This window comes from Aplysia californica, unplaced genomic scaffold (genome assembly GCF_000002075.1).
Source record: "Aplysia californica isolate F4 #8 unplaced genomic scaffold, AplCal3.0 scaffold00002, whole genome shotgun sequence".
NCBI classification, from domain to species: Eukaryota; Metazoa; Mollusca; class Gastropoda; order Aplysiida; family Aplysiidae; genus Aplysia; species Aplysia californica.
This window is the reverse complement of record NW_004797272.1, coordinates 2,130,759-2,140,627: the sequence shown is the minus strand read 5'-3', so window position 1 is coordinate 2,140,627 and position 9,869 is coordinate 2,130,759. Positions and strand designations below refer to the sequence as shown.

The following is a 9,869-nucleotide window of genomic DNA, read 5'->3' as shown; positions in this document are numbered from 1 at the left end:
CATCATCATCATCATCATCATCATCATCATCATCATCATCATCATCATCATCACCCCAGAGTTTCGTCTTATCTCATATTTGTTTTTATTTTAGCCACAGTGTCTAAGACCCTGATCTGTTTCTTCGTAAACGTATCTCTAAAATGCTGTTTCATCTTTGACAATACCGGTTGAACGTACGGCACCTTTGACTTGCTCCATGTTTGTTTCGACTAAGGTTTCTTTTCTTATTGTCACGCAAAGTTGAAAATACCCCTGATGTTCCGCATATTACACGACAGAATCACTCGTGATATCACGCGATAAGGCTAACGACACAAGAAAGTTTTCTTCTGGGGCGATTACAATTTTTTTAGACGAAAGAAACAAGAAATCAGCTGAAACCGAGATGTTAAAAAATGCTGACCACGGAATAAGTAAAAACTAGATGGTTCGGTTTTTTTGTGCTCTTTGTTCACCTACCCTTCTCTGCTCAATTGTAATGGAATATGTTGTTGTTGTTGTTGATTGTTTATAAAAAGTATATATATAGGTGTTGTGTATGCCTACTTCGACACAGTTACTCTACGATTATGTATGACGGCATGGTTTGAAGACTGAAGGCTTTAAGTGGGGCGGGGGGGGCTTTTTTAAATTGACGATTTTGGTCAATTTATGGTGTCTGGACTTTTTACGTATTATAATACTCCAATCACTTGAAAATCTAAAAAGTGCTTACTACTTGCGTTACAATCACCATCTTTCAGATTTTCTGTCCTAGAACCTTCATTTTGCCTTTTATGTAACAGAAAGTCGTTTTTTTCCCAAAACTTCAATTTTTGATATTTTTTCTCATCTACTTTTTTTATTTTCTTTTTGATTTCAATGAAATTTCAGGGCTTGTTATTCATACCATAACCTAAATTTATATTGGTGGAAAATAAAATCGATGCATTCATAAGTGAGTTACATGGCTGACAATGTAGTCCAATTCAAAGGTATGAAGGGGTAGGTCAGTTATCCATTTTTAACTTTTTTCCTATTCAAGGTATCCAAGATCCCAACCGTATAATATTTTGCATTGAGTATATCTATTTATGTACCAAACTTAAATTTGGTTGGTAAAATTAAAAAATTTTTTTACTTTATGAAAACTCTTTATTTTCAATATGGAAGCCGTTACCAAGGCAGCCGTAGACTCGAACAACAACAAAATTAAAGTTAGATTTTAGAGATGTTTTCCTGTTATACCTCCTTGCTATAAGGCTTTATCTGAAAGGTCATAGTTACCGAGATAGGTTTATAAACCAGCCCCCCCCCCCCCAATCCCCTTATGAAACGACATACGTAAAATGTATGCGTGAGTCGAGAGCACGCGCGCGCGTGTGTGTGTATATTATGTGAAGCTCCTTCTCACGTTCTTCCCGTTTTACGCGGCTGTTGTTTATGGGAACAACACAACATATTACGCAAGAATATGTCCAGGATGCCAAATGTCGAGGCACATTTTTCTCTCGTGGCTGCTCGGCAATACCGGAAGTATCCATCTGATTTCGGTTTGCTTTTACTCTGTTGCCTAAATAGATGCGCCCTCCCTCATTGCCTGCTAGAACATTTGTTCTCTCTATCAAGCCAAAAGTCCTCATATCGTTTATATAGCCTCGTGCTTTGTAGTGTTAAGATGTGTGTGTCACATGTTCGCACTGCTCAGGGTTATCTAATTCATCCGTGATGTAACTCCTCCGATCGCCTGACACTTCTTCTGTTCTCTTGTTCTGTCTGTCTGTCTGTCTGTCTGTCTGTCTGTCTGTCTGTCTGTTTGTCTGTCTGTCTGTCTGTCTGTCTGTCTGTCTGTCTGTCTGTCTGTCTGTCTGTCTATCTGTCTGTCTGTCTGTCTGTCTGTCTGGCTGTCTGTCTGTCTGTCTGTCTCTTTCTCTCTCTCTCACTATCTCTCTCGAACTCTATATCTCGCTCTTGCCCTCACTCACTCTCTCCTCTCTCTCTCACTTCTTTTGAGTCTTTTTTTTCTCGCTTTCGCTCTTTATTCCTTCATCTCTTTCTCTGCCCCCCCCCTCTCTCTCCATCATTTCCCCTTCTCTCTCTCTGTCTCTCACTCTTTATCTCCCTATCTCTCTCTCTCTCTCTCTCTCTCTCTCTCTCTCTCTCTTCTCTTCTCTCTTTCTGTCCTCTGTTTTCACTTTCCTGCTCTTTGCTTTACTTCATTCATGTTGCTGACACGTGTCAAAGAGTGATGATCTTTGATCTGAGCTGGCAGTTTGCTCCCTTAACGTATTTCCTCGTGCTCTCGTCTGGCAGTGTGTTGTGTGAGAGAAGCGTTGGTTCTGTTTAACGTCAGTACCTTGAGTACCACCAAACTCTAATAGAATAAATTGGAAAATGTAAGACGTCCGAGAAATTCGAGAAACTATCCAAGAAACGAACAAACAACAAATAAGAAAACAATTTATGATTGCTCCAATTTTGCTTTCTTAAAGCTTGTATTTTCGAAGATAATTAAGTTAGCTTTTCTTTACAATGATATGGTTGTTGTTAAACAACTAACTGGAGCAGAGGAAGATGGGACTAACTCTAAATGTATTTAAGCACAATCCCACTTCACCCCGCACCACCACCATCATATCCTAAAATCTTTATTGCTCTCAGACGCATGACTTACGTCTATATTCTTTGAATCTCTATCTGTAACAGTTACATGTTATAATGAATATGTACATAATACACTATTGGATACCATCGTGGCCTACAGTTTAAGGTGTGTGCCTCTCATTCAATAAGTTCCGGGTTCGAGCCCGGATAATGATGGGAATTTTCTTCTCTAAATTGTCTCCTTTCACCTCTTTAGCTGTTCTCTAGCTATGTTCTGTCGTCTGCTTTCGTCTCGACTTTCTGCCCCCACCCCTTTGCCCCTTCCTCTGGGCCCCTGACTCGTTTTGCAGCCTTTCTACTGCTGCTCCTTTGCTCTTTCTTACTGTTGTCTTTCATCCAGGGTAGGAAAGATCTACACTTAACATTCACAGACTAGGGCGAAAAGTCTCTGTGGTCCCGTGTGCAAGTTCCGCACGTTAAAGATCCCTTGGAGGTCCAAAATCGACAAGAGTAGGCTTCGGCTTTCACCCGGGCAAAATTCAAAAGTTCCTACCGACTGAAAATTTTTAATGTGTCCGGCGCGCTCATATGCAGTTGCGAATAAAACACTTACCAAAAAGAACGGATAATATCACAAGCAGCTTTTTGCGCTAATCTTTTTAAATAGAAATGGGCTAGGAATTTTTTTTTAAAACAAGCAAAAAACTGAATCTACATTTTGCTCCTGTACATTGCCCTTTCGGCTAATTTAACAAATTGCAATGATCTAATCACAAATAGGTTTGGAACTTTTTTCTCTTCAGGGTTTGAATATTGTAATTTTAATTGATTATGATTTACGCCCCACTGACAATACTTAGATCATTTTTCTCGACCCTGGCTGTGAGGTCCAACCCGGACTAAAGAGTGAAACATCATCTCAGCAAACAGACACAGAACCGCGATAAAAAAAATAAAAATTCACACCACATGGGAATCGAACAAAGGTCCTATGTTTGCGACTGCGAAGCGCTCAACCACTTCACCTCAAATGCCAGTACATTTTAAGTTATGTTCAATTTTTTTTTCCGACTGGCCAGGGTACCTTCCTGTGTGAACACGCGTATATTTGAGAAAATTGCGTGAGGTGTAGATCTGATTAGCTTTTTTTGATCAAAAGTAATTTTTTAGGCCCCGGGAGGTTATGGAACCCCCAATCAGAGGCGAAAATTACAACAAATATCGACATCGTTGTGTAGTTGTTACGAACAGTACAAAACCAACACTTTTTTCAAGACCCATTAAAGAGAGATAGGAAAACTGCCTATTTAAAAAAACACACTTAAAAAGCTTCTCTAGTAAATCAATAAACTTGTAGTGGGAAATAATATGTGGTTTTTTTTAATTGGAGAGATTACTCGATGGCGCAATTACGTTTTGACCATGACATCTTTCGACACCGAGGGCAACATACTGAGAACGGTATACTTTTCGAGTTTTCATTTCTGGTCGATTTCATTATCAGATTATTTGGTGTGGTGATTATTGACGACCATCTAGACACAGAACCGGTTATTACAAACGGGAAGTAGAGAAAGGGGGGAGGGGTTGGGGGGGGGGGCTGTTGAACACTCGGTCCCCCGTCTGACACATGTTTAGAAAAGTTTGGAAAGCTGTCTCTGGCCTCACTCAGATTTGAACCCCAAACTTACGCTTGGCTGGCTAAGGAGGCAATTTGCTATGCCACACAATCATCCACAGCTGTGTCGGAAAAATATGGAAAATTGTTTAAGTGTAGTGGTCCCTGTTTTATTTAAGAAGAGACATCCGAATGCGACGTCCATCTCCCACAAGACTAAGCCAAAATGGGTAAATGCTTTTCCCAAGGACAAAACGTCGGACCGAGCCAAGCATCAAACCCCGAACCCGCCACGTCATGATTGCGAGTCCGGTAACCTAACCTCTAGACTACCGACGCCACAATCTGTATCGTGCCTGCACTTGGAATACAAAAGAGTACAATGAAACCCTCATGGGTAGGTTGCAAATTGTTGTCAGCGGTACAAATTATTCATTTATGCTCAGCATGACGTACAGCAGAGAAATAAACCCATCCACGCAGAGAGTATAGAATACTCGTCGATCACGCGGTTAATGCGGAACATCGAGAGTGTTGCCACGATGCACGGTATTATCAGCAATATAATGCGCCTGAGTCGTTCATCATCAGACCCGACTGCACACGCCAGGAAGTATGGAACGTTGTTCCCCTGTTGGCTTTTTGTAAACAAGTCATGAATACTCTTACAGGACAAAAGTTTCTCATTTGGTCAAATGAATGAATGAAGAAGCAGAAGAAGAAGAAGAAGAAGAAGAAGAAGAAGAAGAAGAAGAAGAAGAAGAAGAAAAAGAAAAAGAAAAAGAAGAAGAAGAAGAAGAAGAAGAGACGAAGAAGAAGAAAAGGAGGAGGAGGAAGAGGAAAAGGGTTGAATTAGAGGGGCTCTCGTGCTATGGATTGACTGCATGTGAGAAACCTCCGAAGCGGACAGTTTCAAGCTAAAAACTAACTTTCTTTAAAATTGTTACACAGTTTTCTTTGCAGAACATTGTACCAGAACTTCAACACGTTCTCCGCTGAACGTTCCCAATGTCTGGAATCATTTCCGGGGAATGGTAAAAAATGATACTGTGTGGTTGCGGCATCAAAATTTATATTGTTTGACTGGGTGGCATTTAAGAAAACAATGCTCATTCTCAAGTGCTTACGCATTTTGATACAGTCTCTCAGAAAGAAAAAAATCTCAGAATAACCTAAAGCCCAAAAGCCGTGTCACGTGCTGGAAACCTACTCAGACTTATATACAATGAAAACATAAAGCTTGCCTTGGATCAACAAACTCAAGTCCTTATCTTTAAATAGCTCTCGTTTTCTATAGCAAGGGTGTCTGTTTACTGGCTCCCTCAAAATTGAGCACAAATACACTGAAGTCCCAGTCTTGTATCCTGACAAGGAGCACTTTTGTGACATGTCTGCCTAAATTAGACGCCCAGAGCATGCCAGATCAGCCAGCTTACCCCTGAGAGGTAAGAGGAGTGTGAGCTGAAAGTGGAAACATGTTATGAGTTGAAACGGATCTGGAGCCCACGGGGGGAGTCGGCCTCGCTTTGTGTTCTACTCGCAGACACCCTGAGAAGATTTATGACGTTGTCTTGTGATGAACGTGTCGTAAAAGTGAGTGTCTACTGGAGATGCTCGCCGCAGAGTGTGTTCATCTCTCGTCTATGCTGCGTCAAAATCTGTCTGTTTATTTTCCCTCTTCGTGTTAAAATACTTATGCTTTTATTCATGAGCCCCATGAATCATGATCGATGCTATCATAGCGATACGGCGAAATGGGATGTGGTTGTAAGCGGGGATAAAATTGAATCTCTGCTTAGGTAAAGATAAAGGCTGATGCGCACAGGATGCAACACAAGTGAACTCAATTCTGGCTCTTGCTTTTAACGCCTGGGTTATAGAAAAACTGATCAGGTGGGCCATGAGAAAACAGGAGAATGACCACTCTACTTAGGTTAGGATAGAACAGTTCCTGGATGGGATAAAGCGTATTTTCGGGGGAAAAAACATTATATGCATTTCAGACTTAGATGCATGTGTGAATTGTGTCTTTTGCGATCCGCACCTTCAAATGCGTTTACTATATTCGTCCTCCAATTGGGTGTATATACGTTGGGCAGTAAATATCCCAGTCAGCCGCTTAGTGTGTGCATGAGCTTGTGTTCTTGTCTCACCAATATCCTTTTGAACAGAAAGGTGACATCCATTTACAATAGATATAGTTGTTTTACGCCTCCATTGACACAGTTAATTCAGATCATATAAGAGATGGCCTTGAACCTTCCTTGTCAGGGCCACCCGGGGATGCGAGGGAAACCGGATACAGCTCTCCGGCACACAGACTGAAATATTCGATTAAAAAACCCGAGAATCGAACTGGCGTCTTCTGTGTGTGACGTCAAAGTGCTTAACCTCTAGGCCATGGAGTGACCAAAATTGAGTCGATAGTTCCGTAAAACACCTACTCAATCAATAAATAGACCATGGACTCTGACACAATGTAAAGGTGCGTTAACTTACCATCTTAAGCTGGATAATACGTATTTCATACATGTCTGAATAGGTCTGGGCATGTTGTTTTAGTCCTTCTAAATGAGGTGGTCTGTTAAAAAAGATAACCGCCGGCATTGAGAAAGAAAGTTATTACAGAACGTCGGAAGGTAGCGGGGCGCAATAAATACACCTGAGTCAGCGCGCTCAGAAAACGCCAGTTACCTTGGTCGAAGCCATCTACCAAATCTCCGAACTAGTTACCCGTAAAATAATGGCCTTTCCTTAATTCGGTACAGACTTGTGTTTAGGACATTGGCTTGATGAACATAAAAGCTGGTTCAGCAATAACTATGTGCTCGTCTTCTGGTTTTTATTTTCTGCCCACCAGGTTGTTCGTATTGATTCATAGGATGGATGTACTGAGCAGAATGAAAACTAGACTGATGCTTAGAACGGAAACTGTTCATGTTGGGGTTTTTTTGTTTGTTTGTTTTTTGTTTCTTTGTTTGGTTGTTGTTGTTTTGTTTTTGTTTTTTTGGGGGGAGGACATAGAACTTAGTGTACTTTACTTGTGGTAGTCCTACTTATTTTAGGGCTAGCCACCATATGCCCCAAGGTATACCTACAGTATTTTCTCTAATTTCTCCTTTTTACCGTAATTAATTAAACTAGTTGTTCTTTATCTTCTGTAAATTGTATTCTCAACAGTTGACGACCAGATCGTTGTCGTTTCCATACACAGTAAAATGATGGCGGAGTGTCGGGGGGGGGGGGGGGGGGTGTTCATTGCTCTTTCCGTAGATTTTACTACGTTCTTTTGTTTTTTGGAGGCTCTCCCATAGAACTCGAAGGGTGATTTAATCTTATCTTTCGTCTTTCGTTTGGATTTTGAGCAAAATTTACCCTCTTCTACTATTTTTACAAGTATGGAGTGAGCATAATATGTAGACCCTACTTTCGGTAAAATGGAAGGATTATTAAATGTTTCATATTGTATTCCCCGATTATATTTAACTTTGTTATTGCATCCAACACTTATGTGACCAATTATGGGTTCAGCGATGACAGTACTTAAAAAAAAAAACTATTCGGAGGACCGGGTATTGAACTTCTCCATTCATGTTCATAGACGTCCAGTACTGGAAAGCTGATTCTCCGTTCTCGTGGTAGAGGTGTGGGGGGGGGGGGAATCTCTTCCTGGTCAGCCGGCTTGAATATTGGACTTAATTTGCTAAGCCACCGGTTCGCCCACTTTTAACACCCTCCTTCCCACACAATTTTCCGCCCACCCGTTTTGCTCATTTCCTGTATGGATCATATTTTTTTCACCCCTGCCGCTGATGTGATAGATGGTGACAGCCTCTGACCCTGACCTTGCACGTGAAAAATCACGATTAGAGGACTTTGTGAAATCTTGAAGCTGCTTCTGCTTTATAGGCCGAGCCAACGGATATCTTGTGATACGTTATGACAGGGAAACTTTATGAATGTGGGGGTTGCTGACATAGGCTATATTTTCTCTACATGAAAACAGTTAAGGGTTAAAAGTTTCAAGATGCGACTTTAGCGTTAATCTTTTTCAAAACTGTAATTCATTTTTGTTTATTTGGGGTTGCTTGTTGAGAAAAGACTATAATTATTGTTGACATATATGATTAATTTGTGAGTTGTGGTTGTCCTTATCGGTGTTTTTTCTTGTCGTCATCGTTGCTATATAGGTCGATGTAAGGAGATTACCAGTAACCTACTAGTTTTGAGAAGGGCGTTAAACCTTTTTTTTTTTAAAGGTGATTACTGAGGTAGGAATGAAAGTGTATCCGTTGAAGATTGCGTTTCTTGACTTTCTAACCGTTTTCTTATGGGTATCCGTGCGTTCATTTGTGTGCAACTGTATGTCTGTGTATTTATGGTTTAGAAAGAATGAAAGATTAAAAGAAAGATGAACTGATACAAAAAGAAAGAAAGAAAGAAAGAAAGAAAGAAGAAGAAGAAGAAGAAGAAGAAGAAGAAGAAGAAGAAGAAGAAGAAGAAAAATGAGAAGGAGGAAGAGGAGGAAAATAAGGAGGAGGAGGAAAAGGAGGAGGAAGAGACTAGGCGGAAGAGAACGAAAACGAAAAGAATGGGGATAACTTTGAGATGGAACTTAAATGTGACTTCGATTAATCAGAAATAAGTTACTGAATTAGATATTTAACAAGGGTGGGGAAAGGAGCTAAGTCAACAGAACATAGTACAATAAGGCAAAGAAGTTATTACAGAACATTAAAGGGTCCACTCTTTTTGTGCAACCCGAGTACAGTAGAGTCTACGCCGTTCCAGTCTCCATCTGTGCACCATGATGCGATGTTATCGGTTGTCGTCTTTCGCATTGTATCTTTCGAGTTGAAGGCATTGTGCGTATAAACTGTTATTGGCGTTAATAGTCTTGTTTTCTGGTCCTCCTGCAATGCTTTCTTAGCTCATCGATATATTAGACGTATTTATTGTTGTCAAGAAATTATATTAGCATATTTTTTAGAAAATAAGAAATGGGAGGGGGGGGCAAAGACATAGACAGACAAACAGACTTACAGACAGACAGACAAACAAACAGACAGGCAAACAGATAGACAGAGAGATTGAAGAAAGAGACGGAGACACATAGAGAGAGAGAGAGAGAGAGAGAGAGAGAGAGAGAGAGAGAGACAGAGAGACAGAGAGACAGAGACAGTGAGAGAAAGAGAGAGCGAAGAGGAGCAGAGAAACCAAAAGACTTGATTGCCAGCAAATTGGCATTGATTCCCTTGGCGTAGACTAATTCGACTAGCTGCCCAGGAGACAGCTGTGGGCGTTAGGGTCTGGAAAGAGAAAAGGGGAATTGAAAGCCCCTTAAGTTGATTCTGCTACTATTCACTTTGGGGTCTATGGGTGTTACTAGATTACTCAGTAGTGTTTTGAGACTCCTGTCTGAATTGGAAGCTTCTCCCCAGGTTCTGACCCATTCTCAAAGACATACTTAAGTTACTTTAGACAAAGTCCCTCGACAGCCAAGCATGCGTTTTGCTGTTTCGCCGTGTCTATCAGACGTCGTCCTCTTTAGTGAATTCCCTGTGGTATCCTGTTTCTTCTGTGTTTTTCTTTCTTTGTTTGTCGTTTTTTTGTTTGTGTATTTGCTTGTGTTTTGTCTTTCTGGGGGAAAGGGGAAGGGGGGGGG

The 9,869-nt window shown here is 40.8% G+C and overlaps 1 protein-coding gene across 1 annotated transcript in view; it reads left to right on the top strand.

Moving 5' to 3' along the window:
* The window catches only part of LOC101852740, a gene marked incomplete in the record, with an annotated part of 243,635 nt that overhangs the window by 213,296 nt on the left and 20,470 nt on the right, over window positions 1-9,869 (top strand).